Consider the following 14,290-nt stretch of genomic DNA (forward strand, 5'->3'; position numbering starts at 1 on the left):
ACGTTCCAATTCCCAGCCTGGCCCCCCTGGATCTCTTGCAAACTGGCGCAGTGCAGAAAGAGCCGCCCCTGCAAAGTGAAATTCAGCTTTCCAGACACTCATCGCTCGCTCGCGCTGTTCTCCTCAGGAACAACCTTTGCTCCAGGTCAGGGCTTGAATGTTTAGGGCGGCATCAGGGTGGCCCCTTCCCCCAGATGCTGGAGGGGGTCCTAAGCAGAAGCTTCCCGTAAGGACGGTTTGCTTCCTGGGTTGAAGAGGATGGATTTGGGCAAGGAGGAAAATGCCAGGTAACAGGAGGCTACCTGAGTGCCATGGTGCTGGGACTGGAGAGGGACCTTGTGGCCCTGGGGGAAAGCTCAGGCGGCCTCCACTGCCCCTGCGTGTCGGGGCCCTCCGTGCCTCCCCAGCCGCACTCGCAGCCTCGCCTTTCCCCTCCAGGGACATTCCCTTCTTCACAACATTGCTCCAAGTGCCTGCTTGCCCTCTCTTGCCCCAGAAAGCAGGTTCCTTTCCATAGCGGCCATGGAAAAGGTCCCTTGCATGGAAAAGTTCCCCAGGGGAGGTCCCGCAGATGGCCCCACGTCCAGGACCATGCTGGGCTGATCTCGGAGCCATCGCCAATGGTAAAAGACCCTTCCCCCCCATTCCGGTGAAGGGCCGTTACGAGCAATTTAAAAAGTCAACACCCTTTTGCAGCTTCTCCTTTGTGCTTTTATTCATCTCTTTCCCGAGCTCCTGGGGTCCCAAAGACAGATGGGTTTCTGCAAAAGAAGACAGACTCTTGTAAAACAATCCCGCAGGTTTTGGGAGCTCCTTGCCCACACGCAGACCCCCTGGATGGCTTCAGGTCAGCACACTGAGGGGAGGGCAGCTGTTTCTCTCCCTCCCTTTACCCCTTCTCTGCAGCCTCCCCAGCAGCAGCGCTTTGCTCCCAAGCTGTGCCAGACCCACCCAAAAAGCCTTTCTCTTCCCACCGGGCATCTAAAGGAGCAACGAGCCGGGAAGAAACAGTCCGCTGTTCTGGCCCAGAGCTGCCTTGCCATCAGTTAGGCCTTCCCAACATGGCCAAAGAACATGGCCTTGTGTGTTTCCTGAGGCTAGAGAAGAGAGGCCACCCCTGGAAAATGAGTACCTCGCCCCCGGGGATGGAAGAGCCCAAGGTGGCAGCTTAGCCATGACGTCCGGCAGAACCAAGGGCTCTTTGAAGAGTCCCCACTGTCCCTCTAGCTCTGCATTTCGACAAGGAAATAGCACCCGAGAACGACGCAGATTCGAATCACGCACCTCTTTTGCCACCTCGCGTGGTGCTGCCTCTGCTCCGGGCACCCCAAGCCCTGATCACTCTGGCCGGGGCCACTCCATCCTGGAGACCACTGATGCATTGGTGGCACCAAAAGGGAGGGCTCAAAGATGTATCCTGCTAATATGGTCTTCTGTGGTTCTTGCAGCACTGACCAGAACATCTCAGGCCTTGATTTTAGCAATTGTGCTGTCTCAGGTCCTGGTGGCTGGGGAATGTAGACCTTGTAGGTGGGCTCCTCAGGCATCCTGGCCTCAGAGCTCCTTGATGGTAATTTGCTTCTGACAGGAAGTTTTTCTCCTCCTTCTTCTCTTCCTCTGCGCCTCCGAGGTTTCGCTGCCTGTGCTCGCCTCTGCTTTGATGCTCGGCCTTTGGGTGCGGGTTTGCCCTTGGGTTGGCTGGTCACATGCTGCTTTTTTCCAGAGGAGGCCTCAGAGATTGCTGGTAGCCAGCTGAAAGGACACAGTGGGAAGGGTCTGCGTGGGGACACGACGGGTTTGGGGCCGCCTCCTGCCCCTATGAGCCATGGGCTTGTTTATGCAGCTACCGGCAGCTGACACAAGGGACCCTCGGCTGACACACGGCTGTCCCGATGCACAGCTCAGGAGGCCACGCAGGGGCTCTCCTGAAGGGCCTGAGAGGAAGCAGCCCTGGGAAACGGGGGGCTCCCAGCAGCCCCATCCCGCCCCTCCGGGCTCTGCCTTCACCACTGTTGGGCAGTGATGAACGGCAAGTGTTTGGGGCTGGGGAATGGGTTCTTGCAGGCTCAGAAAATGACCCCGTGCAGATGCCAGCCCTGAACCTTCAGCCTCACCAGTCCACAGGCTTATTCCTCATTTTCACCTACTTCTGTTCCTGGAGCTCCTCGTGTTCCTCACTAGTCAAACTGGCACAGGCAGGCAAGGGCAGTTCAGCAAACCCCACTGGAAGCAGGAAAGGAGAGATCTTGTCAGAAGAGCATCGCTGTGACGCTGCCGGCCTCAGTGACACACAGGGGTGCTCAGACCTCTGCCCAAAACATCTGAGAGGGCCGTTCTGCTCCCCTCGCAGCCACTATTTCCAGAGGCCTGGAATAATGCCGGTGAGGTGACAGAGGCTCTTTGCGGAGTGAGGGCAGCCCCTTGCATCCACACCCCCCTGCTGTACCCAGGGATGGGCGTCATGGGCACATCCCGTCCTAGGGCTCAGTTCTTGTGAAGCCAGCCTTAGGAGAAAAGGCTCTGCCCAGCTGGTGGGAAGCTTTGACGCAAGGCAGAGCCTTCTGACAATCCCCACCGGGGATTTTCCCAGCAGGTCACAGAAGCTGCTTGCCCGTGCTGTGGAAATGAGCTGGGAGCTGCTTTACCTTCCACGTCTTGCCCGAGAGGTGGCAAACCCTCGTTTTTCTTCCACTTGTCCTCACCAGGGACTTTTCTCAAGGCCTTCAGAGGGCGCCTGGCCCTTGGTTTAGGCACAACCTCCAGTTCAAAGCTGGAGACAAAGAGACAACACCAGCATGAGCCACGGCACCACCAGCCCTTGCCACTTGCTCACAGGCAGATTTTGGCACTGTTGTAAAGGCCGTTGTTTTCCCCAACCGTCTCTGCCTCATCCCCAAGGACTGTCCTGGGCAATGGGGTCACCCAGAGAAGGAGTCCTGGCCATGATGGGGAAGAAAGTGTTGCCTAAAATCCACCATCTGCCCCATCAGGTCTGCTCACAGGAATGACTCCAGGCCAGACACAACCGACTCACTGCTTGGTGTCCCCGCAGCAGGACTCCCGTGCTCACAAGGACAAACGCTGCCAAACTGCAGCTGAGCAGCCGCCTTGGCCAGAGGCTAACGCTGCCAATGTACTCACTCACTCGGGAAAGACGATGACGCGGCCAGTGAAAGTCAGGGAAGCAATGGGCACCATCGGAGACAGCACCATGTCCAGCAGCTGGGGAAGCTGCAATGGAAGAACATGGAGATGGCAGGACACGCTCAACGTGACCAAGGCACTCAACAGTGGAGGAGTTCAGGGCAGCAAGAGCTGGGGGAATCGTGCTCTCGCCTGGCCTGAGCAGCAGGCCATGTCGCGGTGGGCCACACGCAAGCAGTGCTGGGGAACCGCTGTGGGTCTGCCCAAGCAGTGGGGAAACCAAAACGCTCACCTTGAATGCAACGCTTTCTAGGACCTTCTTCCCAGTCATCCTCTCCAGGAAGTCATAGTAGAACCTCATTTGCACCCTCCTGCCTTCGATGAGGAGCACCCCCACATCCCTCAGGACAAGGGCGACGTTCTCCCCCTTCCCCAGGCAGTGAGAGAGGAGGGACGTGGTGCCTAGGATGCAGCCATCCACTTTTTGCCGGGACACAGAGGCACCCATGGCCACCTTGGCATATTTCAGAGGCTCCAGCACCTTATTGCCTGGAAAACCACACGAGAGGGATGGAGGCGCTCACCCACGGGCCTTTCCACAGGCATTTCCCAAGCGCTGCTTATTGCAGTCGTCGCCCAGAAAGGCCCTGTGTTTGGACCTGCTCCGCAGAGGGGGCAGTTTGCTTTCAGAAAAGGGATGCGATACCCCCCTTCACCGCGACCGTGCAGCCAGCCAGTGTTTAACGTGCCGTCTTACCTGGCAGGTCGTCCCTATTGTCCATGAGATTGTGGACAACTGCAAGGTTCCTGGCCAGGCGAAACACGGGCCTCTGGAGAATCACGACCTTGTTCCCAACCTGGGTCCGTGTGGGGAGCACATCGAAGCAGCCGAGGGTGGGAATTCGCACCCCCTGTGAGTGGAAGAGAAGGGAAGAGCTGAAGCAGGAGGACTGGCTGGAGGGAAGAGCTGGGGGTGGCCCTGACCAGGGACGGTGCTTTGGCCCAGCCCCTGCCAGCTCCTGCTCTTCAGAGACATGAGCCAGGCCAGTGGGGAGAGCTTTAAGGAGGAGCTGCTGAGTCCTCTCCCTCTGCCTTCCCCCTCGAAAGGAGCAGTGCTGGAGTCAGGCAAGAGGCAGCCCGTGGGCATCCAGGGGTCTCCAGTGACCGGGATCAGCCCTGTGGTCCAATGCCACCTCCCAGAGGTGATCCCAGCCTTGCCCGAGCCCACTTTCTCCATTGGTGGGGACATTTGGGGTGGGATTCCTGCATTCCAGGGAGGGGAAGAGTAACTGCAGGCCATGCCCCAGGGCCATGGGGACTCCCCACTTCTCTGGGTGGGTGAGGAGGATGCGGGTGTCACCCCACCTTGTGCAGCAGGAGCTGTTCTTGCACGTAGCCAGCCACCGCGTCCCAGACGGCTGTTTGCTCTGGAAAGCAAAGGAAAATCAGGTCACGCTCTGTGCCTGCCGGCTCTCAACCCACCAGCTTCCCCTGAGCTGTGGCGCAGAGGCCGATGCAAAGCGTCATTGCTGTCCCCAGCCCCACATGGAGACACCCCTGAGATGGCTGCAGTGCTGAGTCTCGCCCACGCAACCCTGCGCCTGTTGGTCCTGACAACGCTCCTGGAGTGCCTGGGGATGCCTGTACCTTCTGCGGTGATGCTGGGCATCATGAAGGTGTGCTCCATGCCGTCCCAGAGGTGCATCTTGGTGCGCCTCACGCTGGTGAGTTGCTCCTTAGTGGCGACAGCCATGTGGGAGCTCATCCCTGCGTTCGTCCTCTGGACGCTCTGCCAGGGTGCGGGACCCACCGCCCCGCGTCCCCTTTTGTACCCCTGTGCAGCCATGTCACAGACCCAGTGTGACATCACGATGACGTGGCCAGTGCTGACTCTGCTGCCCACTCTGACACAGCAGTGACCTGCTGCCCACTGTGACATGGTCAGAAGTGACCTGCTGCTCTGACATCCATCACCTTCCTCCTGCCGTGACATTGCCACAACTTTAAATGTTCTCCCAACTCCTGTTCAGGTTTTGGCTGGACACGCAGCTCATTCTGAGGCCTGGCGTGCGCTGGGAGCAGGGCTGTTAGGTTAATGCCTGGGTGAGACATTCGCAGGACACGATGGACAAGACAGTTTTTTTTGCTCCCTCGAGTTGGGGGCCTGCTGCTTCATTGCAAACATGGTGCACGTTGACAGTGAGCACTTGCAGAGCCTCTGCCCCAGCAGTGCCGGGGTTTCTCCTCCAAACACTCCTCTCCCAACCCTGAGGGAACAGTGGGCCGTGGTGAGCTTGCCACACAGGCCCCAGAGCCCCAAAGTGTTCAGGCTCCCCTCCTCCCCCAGCAGCCCCGGCCAAGCCCCTTCCTCCCATGCCCTCTCCTCACCTCACCGGGTCGCACTGACACACGCCTGGAGCCCAGCAGCCCTTTATCCAGGCCTTGGCGACGAGTCACAGTTTCTGCTGTGACATTGCCACCACGCATCTGCGTGTGCCCCCAGTATGGGCAAGGGTGCCTTTGGCTACCTGTCACCCCCTGTGGCACGGCCACCTCGGCACCCGCGTCAGGGGGGCGGCTGCTCTTGCACCCGTACGGGGCTGCAGTGCTGGCACAGGTCGCCCAGAGAGGCCGTGGGGTCTCCAGCCTTGGAGACAGGCCCAACCCGGCTGGAGAAGGGCCTGGGCAGCCTGCTCCAGGGGACCCTGCTTGAGCAGGCGCTTGCACTAGATGGTCTCCAGAGATACCTAGCAAGAATTTATCTAAACTAGTTGCCTCATTACAGAAAAGCCCTAGAGACTTCACCCTACCACACGAGATGCAAAATCTCCTGGCCATCCTTGGGGCTGGGATCCCACTGAAGCAGGACTCCTAAAATCCGTAAGAATGAAATCCCACGAACTAAGGAGGGGCCCCCACCTTCACTCACACGATACCCGTTATCGCATGAGGCCACTGAAGGGTTATTGCCCCTAATCCAAAGGTTTTTACTCCAAGGGATATTAAAAGAATACCAATCCCCATGTAACACCCCTATTCTACCCCTTAAAAACACCTAAACCAGGCCCCCAGGGGAAACCTGTCTACCGATTTGTACAGGATCTAAGAGCCATCAATGACTGCATAGAAATGCCCCACCCAATAGTGCTCGATCCATCAATTAGTATTACCTTAATCCGCCACATTCCAAATTTCATGCTGCAATTGATTCATGCGCAGCATTTTTTAGCATCCCCATTCATCCGGATTCCCAATCTATTTTTGCCTTTACTTGGATGTCAGGGTAACTCACCTGGAACTGAACTCAACTTTATCCCCAGATCACGTCCAAGCAATCCAAAATATTCCCTGGGCACAAAAAATGAAAAACAGACGCCAGCCTTTTTAGGAGCTGCAGGATTTTGTAGACCATGGGTTGCTGCTGTAGGAGAGTTAGTGAAGCCCCTCCTCAACAGCAGACATCAAGACCAAGCAGAACCTTTGCAATGGAGTGCGGACCAGATGGCTGCCTTGGAAAAACTGAAACGAGCCTTCTTGACAGCCCCTGCTCTTGGCCTCCCAATGATGGTAAACCTTTTACCTTATACATACATGAAAGAGAAGGAACCGCCTCTGCGGTACTGACACAAGACCTGGGGGGCAACAAAGGCCTGCAGCATATTACTCTCTGCAATTAGATCCAGTCCTGTCAGGATCTATCCCTTGCATGCGGGCCGTGGCTGCTGCAGCTGCTTTAACAGACAAAGTGAAAAATACAGTACCAGGACACCCCCTAGACGTTCAAGTACCCTGTGAAGTGGAGACAATCTTGACAAATCACATAAATCAAGCTTTGGCGCCTCAACACCTTCATGAATATGAAGCAACACTCTTAACAGCTGACCACATTCCTCTGAAACATTGCAACGTTCTCAGGAGGGAACAGGACGAGGAGAAGGAGGAGGCAAGAGGAGGCAAGAGAAGAAAGAGGAGGGAGGAGGAGGGAGAAGGGGAAGAGGCAACAGGAGGTAAGAGGAAGAAAGAGGAGAAGGAGCCAACAGGAAACAAAAGGAGGAAGAGGAGGAGGCAGCAGGAGGAGGAGGAGGAAGGAGAGGAGGAAGAGGAGGCAACAGGAGGAAAAGAAGGAGGAGGAGAAAGAGGAGGCAAGAGGATGCAGGAAGAGGCAAGAGGAAGCAAGAAAAGGCTACCGAAGGCAACAGGAGGAGGAGGCAACAAGAAGCAACAGGAGGCATTAGGACGAAACAGGATGAAAGAGGAGGAGGAGAAGGCCAGAGGAGGCAACAGGAGGAGGAGGAGGAGGCCAGAGGAGGGAAGGGGAGGTGTTGGCAACAAGAGGCAACAGGAGGAGGAGGAGGAGGCCAGAGGAGGGAAGGGGAGGTGTTGGCAACAAGAGGCAACAGGAGGAGGAAGAGGAGGGGGAGGCAACAGGAAGCAACAGGAGGAGGCAAGAGGAAGAGGAGGAAGGGGAGAAGGAGCGGGAAACACTCCCCTATTCCTTCTAGATTTTAAGCACATCAAAAGTCAGGGATGGAGCACCTGTCATGTCCGCTTGTCTTCAGCGACTCAGAAAGTCCAAGCCTAGTGCTGAAGTCGTTACTGACAGCAGTCATTCCACATCACGACCATCGCTCCTCTCGGGAACAGAGGGAAACCTCTGGATGACAAAGGACGTCGGGATGCGCTCCAGAAAGAGAAGATCAGTCCAAGAAGATCCCCGCCACCTAACTGCAAAGAAATAATCCTAGCTCAATGAAATGAGGACCCAAAACGAAACACACCCAACAGAGCTGCAGCCTGATGGCCTTGCCGTCACTGTCACAGGGCCCCACTTCACAGCAATTACCAAGGCCCTTTTGAAAGACTCTAATGCGTGTCACCTCCTCTGAAGAGGACCTGCTGCTTACCCATTGCCAGCGTTAGCAGCAGAACCCTCTGGCTCTCCAGCCCACACTTTCCCACCTCGTGTGCAGGAGCTGCTGTCAAACAGGAGCTCTGCCCACAGCCCGTATCTATCCAGCCTACAGCTCTGAAGGTCTAGACCAGCCTATACTTACATCCTCTATTTACCTGCTCTATCATCTCTGCAGAAAGTCAAGTCAAAATGACGTTTCATAGAGTGTGGATCTGGGGGAAGGGGGGAGAAAGAAGAGGTGGAAAAAAGGAGAAGTGTAGGCACGCAAGTAAAAAAGAAAGGAGCTGAGTTATCCCAAAGGCCAGCTCAGCCCACCTTGCTTTCACTGCCAAAAAGCTGTGCAGCTTGGAGGGAAAAAACCTGGCTTTGGTGCTGGGGTGCACACAGATGTCCGAGGTCAGATGTGAAACAGCAGAAAAACCCCGACAGGGCTCCTTTTCACTCTCCTCCTACCTCTGTGCATGCTGGGGCCTCCTCATTTCCCTGAAGTCCTCCCAGACTAACAGGGACGTGCCATCTGTCCAGTCCACGTGCCACGAGGAGAAAGAGGTTTGATCACGAAGCAGGTAGCAAACAACTGCATCTGCAGAAGGAAAGGGGCAGCCGCGCCTCAGCTTCGGAGATATCCAGAGGCGCTCAGAGCCCCAGGAGCCCCTGGCACCTGGATATTTGCATAGCCCTGAAGCCCTGCGGGGCCTGCCAGCGCTGGGGAGCCCAGGGACAGAAGGGAAGGACAGCGGTCAGCCCTGTGGGGAGAGCGACGGGGCTCTGTCCTCCCTTCTGGCCGCAGGAGGATGCCCTGGCCCACACCAGCACAGGGCGTCTCTCCTCCTCACCGCCCGGGGCAAGGCGAGGCCTGAGGGAGGCCCTGGGCGCTGGGCTCAGCACGGGCGCTGGGACCGGGGCAGAGCCCCGTCTCCTGCCAGCTGCCAGCTTGGCCCATGCCAGCGGCTCCCGTCACGCAGCACGGACAGACCCACATTTTGGGAAAGACTTGCTGATCCGGGGCAAATCCAGGGAAGCTCCCTCCTGTCAGCTCCCCTCCCCTCCTGCCCTGGCCCCTGCCCTGCCCTCCCCTCCCTCCCTGCGCAGGCCCAGACCCCCCGAGCGGACCGAGGGACGGCAGAGCTGTGCACACACACACCTTGTGCTGCTGAGAGAGCAGCTCCCGGCGCCATGGCCCTTCTGGAGGCCGTCTCTCCGCAGGCCCCGTGTCCCGGCGGGCTGAGGAGCCGCTGCGCTGCGGGGGCAGCGGGCGCAGGGCGGCTCTGGGAGGAGAGGCCCGGGCTGCCTGAGCCTGCCCGGCAACGGCCGCGCCATTGGCCACGGCTGAGCCAATCAGCGGAGCCGGAGGCGGCCTGTCAGTCACAGCCGGGTGGGGTGGGGCCGGAGGGGGCCGAGGCCCAGGGGCCTGAGGAGAAAGGGGCGAGAGCCGGGCCGGGGGCAGCCAGGGCCCGGGGGGAGCAGGGCCAGGGCCGGGGGAGCTGCAGGAGCAGGAGCAGGAGCAGGAGCAGGAGCAGGAGCAGGTATCTGCCAGTGCGGATGGGCCTGGGGGGAGGGACCTGGAGGCCTCACCGCCCAGGGGCCCTGCCATGGCCCAGTCCCCAGCCCTGGGCCCGAGTGCTCAGCCCAGGGCCAGCCCCAGCAGCAGGGTCAGGGCGGTCCCTGCTGCTGCCCCGAGGGTCGCCAGCCCCAGCCCTGACAGCGGGGGGTCGGTGTTTGATGTCCGCAGGCCAGGGGAAGGCAGAGCGGCCTCCTCTCTCCAGGCAGCTCCAGGCTTTGGAGCAGGCATGCTGTGGTGGGGACAGGCCAGGGGCCTTTGCTGTCTGCAGGCCTTCACGTGGGTCTGGTGCTCATGGACGGCCCCGTCTCTGCTGCCAGCCTTTGATAAATGGGCATTTCCAGACATGGAGTTGTTTCTGCCTCCTGGTGGGAGCACGCAGTGGGGCTTTGTTGCCAGAGAAGCAAGCGGGGAATGTTCCTGGCTGGATGCAGCTCTCTTGGCAGATGCCTGTGCCCCTCTCTCGGCCCCGAGGTCTGATACCTGCCTTTCCCCCCACCCAAGCTGTGCTGCCGGCTTTTGGGAAATGGGGGTACCGAGGGCGGATGGTTTTACCACAGCCGGGAAGTTCCAGTAACCCATCAGGGATTTTTTTTCCTGGGTTCTTGCAGTAACAGGTTTTTATTGTTTGTTTGTTTGTTTTTTTTTAAAAAGTAATTTTTCCAAGGAAAGTTCAGGGTTTAGCTCTGATTGCTCCCTGTGTGGATTGTGTCTGTCCTCATCCAGGCCCACAGCAGCCTTCAGAGGAGGACTGGGACTATTCCAGGGTGAAGTGAGCAGTGGGGATCCCAAGCCTGTTTTGTTTAAGGCAGTCAGGTGAAAATGTGCAGTTAGAGCTCTCTGCGTTGCTGACCCTTTTGCTTGGTGCTCTCAGGGTGTTTTCTAACCTCTTGCAGTGCTCCTCACCAGAGAGCCGACGGCCCTGGGGGAAGGGCAGCACCCCCTTCTTTGTGCACCCCAGGATCTTGTCGCGCTGCAGAAGCTCCTGCGCAAGCAGAAGTGGCCGATAGTTGACTTCTTCAAGGAGGCTGGTGTGGGCACAAGGAAGATGCCGGGTGCAGACTTCCTTCAGGTCATCAGAGGGGTTCGTAGGGAGCAGAACGGGAGTGAACTGCCGCCACTGCCGTAAGTCCTTGCGTGCAGACCCAGGGTGGTTCCAGTGGAGGCAATGGTGGCGGTTCAGCAAGGGGCACTTTCTCTTGTCTTAGCCTCAGAGGATGACTCCCACAGTCTGGAAAGCTGGAGGGGAAAGGGAGGGCAAGGATGCAAGAAGTGGGATGTCATCTAGAGCGGGTTGTGGGAGTGAGGGTACCCGTTGGTTCACGATCTCCCAAGAGAGTCGCTGCTCAGTTCCGTGGCTGCCTGCATCCTGCTGCAGCCACTGAACTGGCATCACATTTCCCAGTGTCGATACTCGACCTTTCCCCCACCAGTCTCGTATCTATATTCCCATTGCGCTGCCTTCCAGCACATATCTGTGCAGCAGTGCTCACCCTGAGCCTCACTTCCCACAGGGCACAGCGGTACGGAGCTGTGAGAAGCACGCTCAGGTGTACAAGGGTTCAGCAGTGCAGTGTTAACTGATAGTCTAGTCCAAGCCAAAATAAGCCTTCTCGAAAGGCAGGGGGCTGGGAAGTTTGGCATGTTAACTGTCAAGAGGTCTGCAGAAGGCAGTGAACGCCCAGTAAAGGCCAGTGAAGTTGTTAATGCCTAAACCTCACCGGGTTTTCTTTGTGCTGTGCTTCCCTGCAGAACACCAGCAAATCTCATCCCACCTACGTCTGGGGCAAGCCTTGATGTTTTTCTGATCACGCTGCCATTTTCTGTATTGGTTGCCAGACCAAAGTTCCCATGAGAGACAAGGATCAGGAGGACGTGGTCATCTTGTTGATTTACTTGAAACGGGGGAATTTGACAAGAAGTGGAGATCTGGCTGAAGGTCAAAACCAGTGCCTGGAGATGAGGAAAGGACGATGCAGAGAGAGCAGAAGAGGTGAGAGGAGCCCAGTGTGCTGGGAGAGCATCTCTGCATCCTCATTGCTGGGAGATGCCAGAGTGGATCCAGAATATGGTTCCCTGAGACCGTATGGCGGCCTATAGCAGAGTGGCCAGGAGGAGACTGCCAGGGACGAGCTTGAGAAGCCAGGGGATGTGCAATACTGCAGTCATCCCAATGGCAGGAGGGAGGTTATTCAGTTGTTGGGGTGGGGCTCAAAATGTGCAGCCTGAGGTGTAACGTCCTGTGCTGGATTTTGGTAGTTAGCACTGATCCTCCAGCTGATCCAAACCAGACCCTTTCTGCAGCTGTTGGCGGCAGCTGGAAAACAGAGGTTCAGAAGAGCTTGCTTTTTAAAACCTAGCCCAGAGCAGAAGGCTTGTCACGGTACCTGTGTTGTCTTTCACTGCAGTTTTCACATCTTTGAGAGAAGAGGCACGTGGCTGCCTGTTTGTCGTAGAATGATAGAATGCTTTGGGATGGAAGGGACCTTTAGAGGCCATCCAGTCCATCCCCCCTGCAATGGGCAGGGACATCTTCCACGAGATCAGGTTGCTCAGAGCCCCATCCAGCCTGGCCTTGAATGTTTCCAAGGATGGGGCATCTACCACCTCTCTGGGCAACCTGTTCCAGTGTTTCAGTACCCTCATTGTAAAAAATTTCTTCCTTATATCCAGTGTGAATCTCCCCTCTTTTAGTTTAAAACCATTACGCTTGTCCTATCGCTACTGGGCCTAAAAAAGTCTGTCCCCATCTTCCTTGTAAGCCTCCTTTAAGTACTGAAAGGCTGCAATAAGGTCTCCCCACAGCCTTCTCTTTGCCAGGCTGAACAACCCCAGCTCTCTCAGCCTTTCCTCATAGCAGAGGTGTTCCAGCCCTCTGATCATTTCTGTGGCCTCCTCTGGCCCCGCTCCAACAGGTCCGTGTCCTTCTTGTACTGAGGACCCCAGAGCTGGACGCAGGGCTCCAGGTGGGGTCTCCCCAGAGCGGAGCAGAGGGGCAGAATCCCCTCCCTTGCCCTGCTGGCCACACTTCTTTTGATGCAGCCCAGGAGACGGTTGGCTTTCCGGGCTGCGAGAGCACGTTGTCCAGCTTTTCATCTACCAGTACCCCCAAGTCCTTCTCGGCAGGGCTGCACTCAATCCCTTCATTCCCCATCCTGTATGGATACCGGGGATTGCGCTGACCCAGGTGCAGGACCCTGCACTTGTCTTTGTTGAACCTCATGACGTTCCCACAGGCCCACCTCTCCAGCCTGCGCAGGTCCCTCTGGATGGCATCCCGGACTGGCGTACTGACTGTTTTGCAGATTAAACATACCTTGTAAGCATGGAAGAGCACTGGGCATGGACAAGCAAACGCTTCGGGCAACTGCAAGGTAGAGATGGGGCAGTCTGTAACATTTCTGTCAGGAACAAAAGCTAAAGGATGTTTCCATTCCAAGAGCCGTGTCTGTTGGGAGCTCCAGTCTCCCAAATTCCAAACCCCGTGTGTTGAACAGTGCTCAGCCCTGGTGTTTCTTTCTGCTGCTGTCTAACACAGTTTCTCTGGCTTTTTCTTTGGTTGGTTTTTAATCCCTGGTAGGTGTCCAAGCTCCGTTCCATCAAGCCACTTGCAAAGCTGCCACTTGCCCATTTTCTGCTGGGGGCCAAGCCAAAGGGATGAAGCCTCGTGCTCGTACCAAGCCCAAAGCAAAGTTAAAGCACTGAGAAGTTCCCCCAGTCAGCCCGGAGCCAGAGTGCAGGTATCTAAGCCGCGATGAGATGGAAGGGCCTGGAAAACAATTCATTGGCAGGAGGCGACGGAAGAAGGCACAGTGCATGTGGCACCTGGGGTTAAGGACACGCTCAGTTTCTTGTCTGGATCAGTACTGTACTTGCACTTTGACTAAGCCCCAGTTCAGAGCAGAAATTCTTGTTACTCATCGTGGGTGCCAGAGTGCTGTTCCTGCTCTCTCCTCCCTGGTGCATTAATTTCATCTTTTGTGTCTATGCAGGGCCTTGGTAATGCTCCTGTGTGGGCACCGTGTATGTGAAGGGCAGGTTTTCTGCCCATTTGTGACTGATCTTTCTTGTTGCTTTTAAACAGGAAATTCTTGGTATGTTCTCCCCAGGAACTAAAGAAATGCAAAGAGCTGATGAAGAAAGAGGTGCCAGTCAAGGAGGGAGTGTAGGTTAGTTCTGGTTTTCCATTTTCTTGACTGTGTTCTGACCAAAAGCTGTGTCTTGAATAACTGAAGTGAGCTGAACTACTGGCTATTTTTCATCCCTACACAATTCTGTATTGCTACGGACTTTACCAGCCATAGTCCGGGACTCTGAGCCTGTACTGTAGGGAGGTCAGAGCAGGTATTAAAACAAAAAAACAGTGTGCTTTTCCAAACTGCTGACAAGATTGGAAAGAAGCGATGGCTGTGGGCAGGTGGGAATACAGAGCCATGGGCAGTGTCAGTCAGAATGAGGACCAGTGATGCGGGTACAGCCGTAGCGTGACAGTTTTCATGGCCTTGAGCAGCACAGCAAGGATTGTCAGGCAGCGAGGCCGGCTGCAGGGGTGTGTGAGCAGCTCCTCCCAAGCATGGAGACGGGCGTGGGAGGAGCCAGCGCTGTTGCTGTGGGTGTGTAGCAGGTGAGAGTGGTGGCAGCTGCTCTCAGGACATGTAATTCGGAGCTGTCGT

Source organism: Platalea leucorodia (genome assembly GCF_965183815.1).
Source record: "Platalea leucorodia genome assembly, contig: HAP1_HAP1_SCAFFOLD_207, whole genome shotgun sequence".
Taxonomy (NCBI): domain Eukaryota; kingdom Metazoa; phylum Chordata; class Aves; order Pelecaniformes; family Threskiornithidae; genus Platalea; species Platalea leucorodia.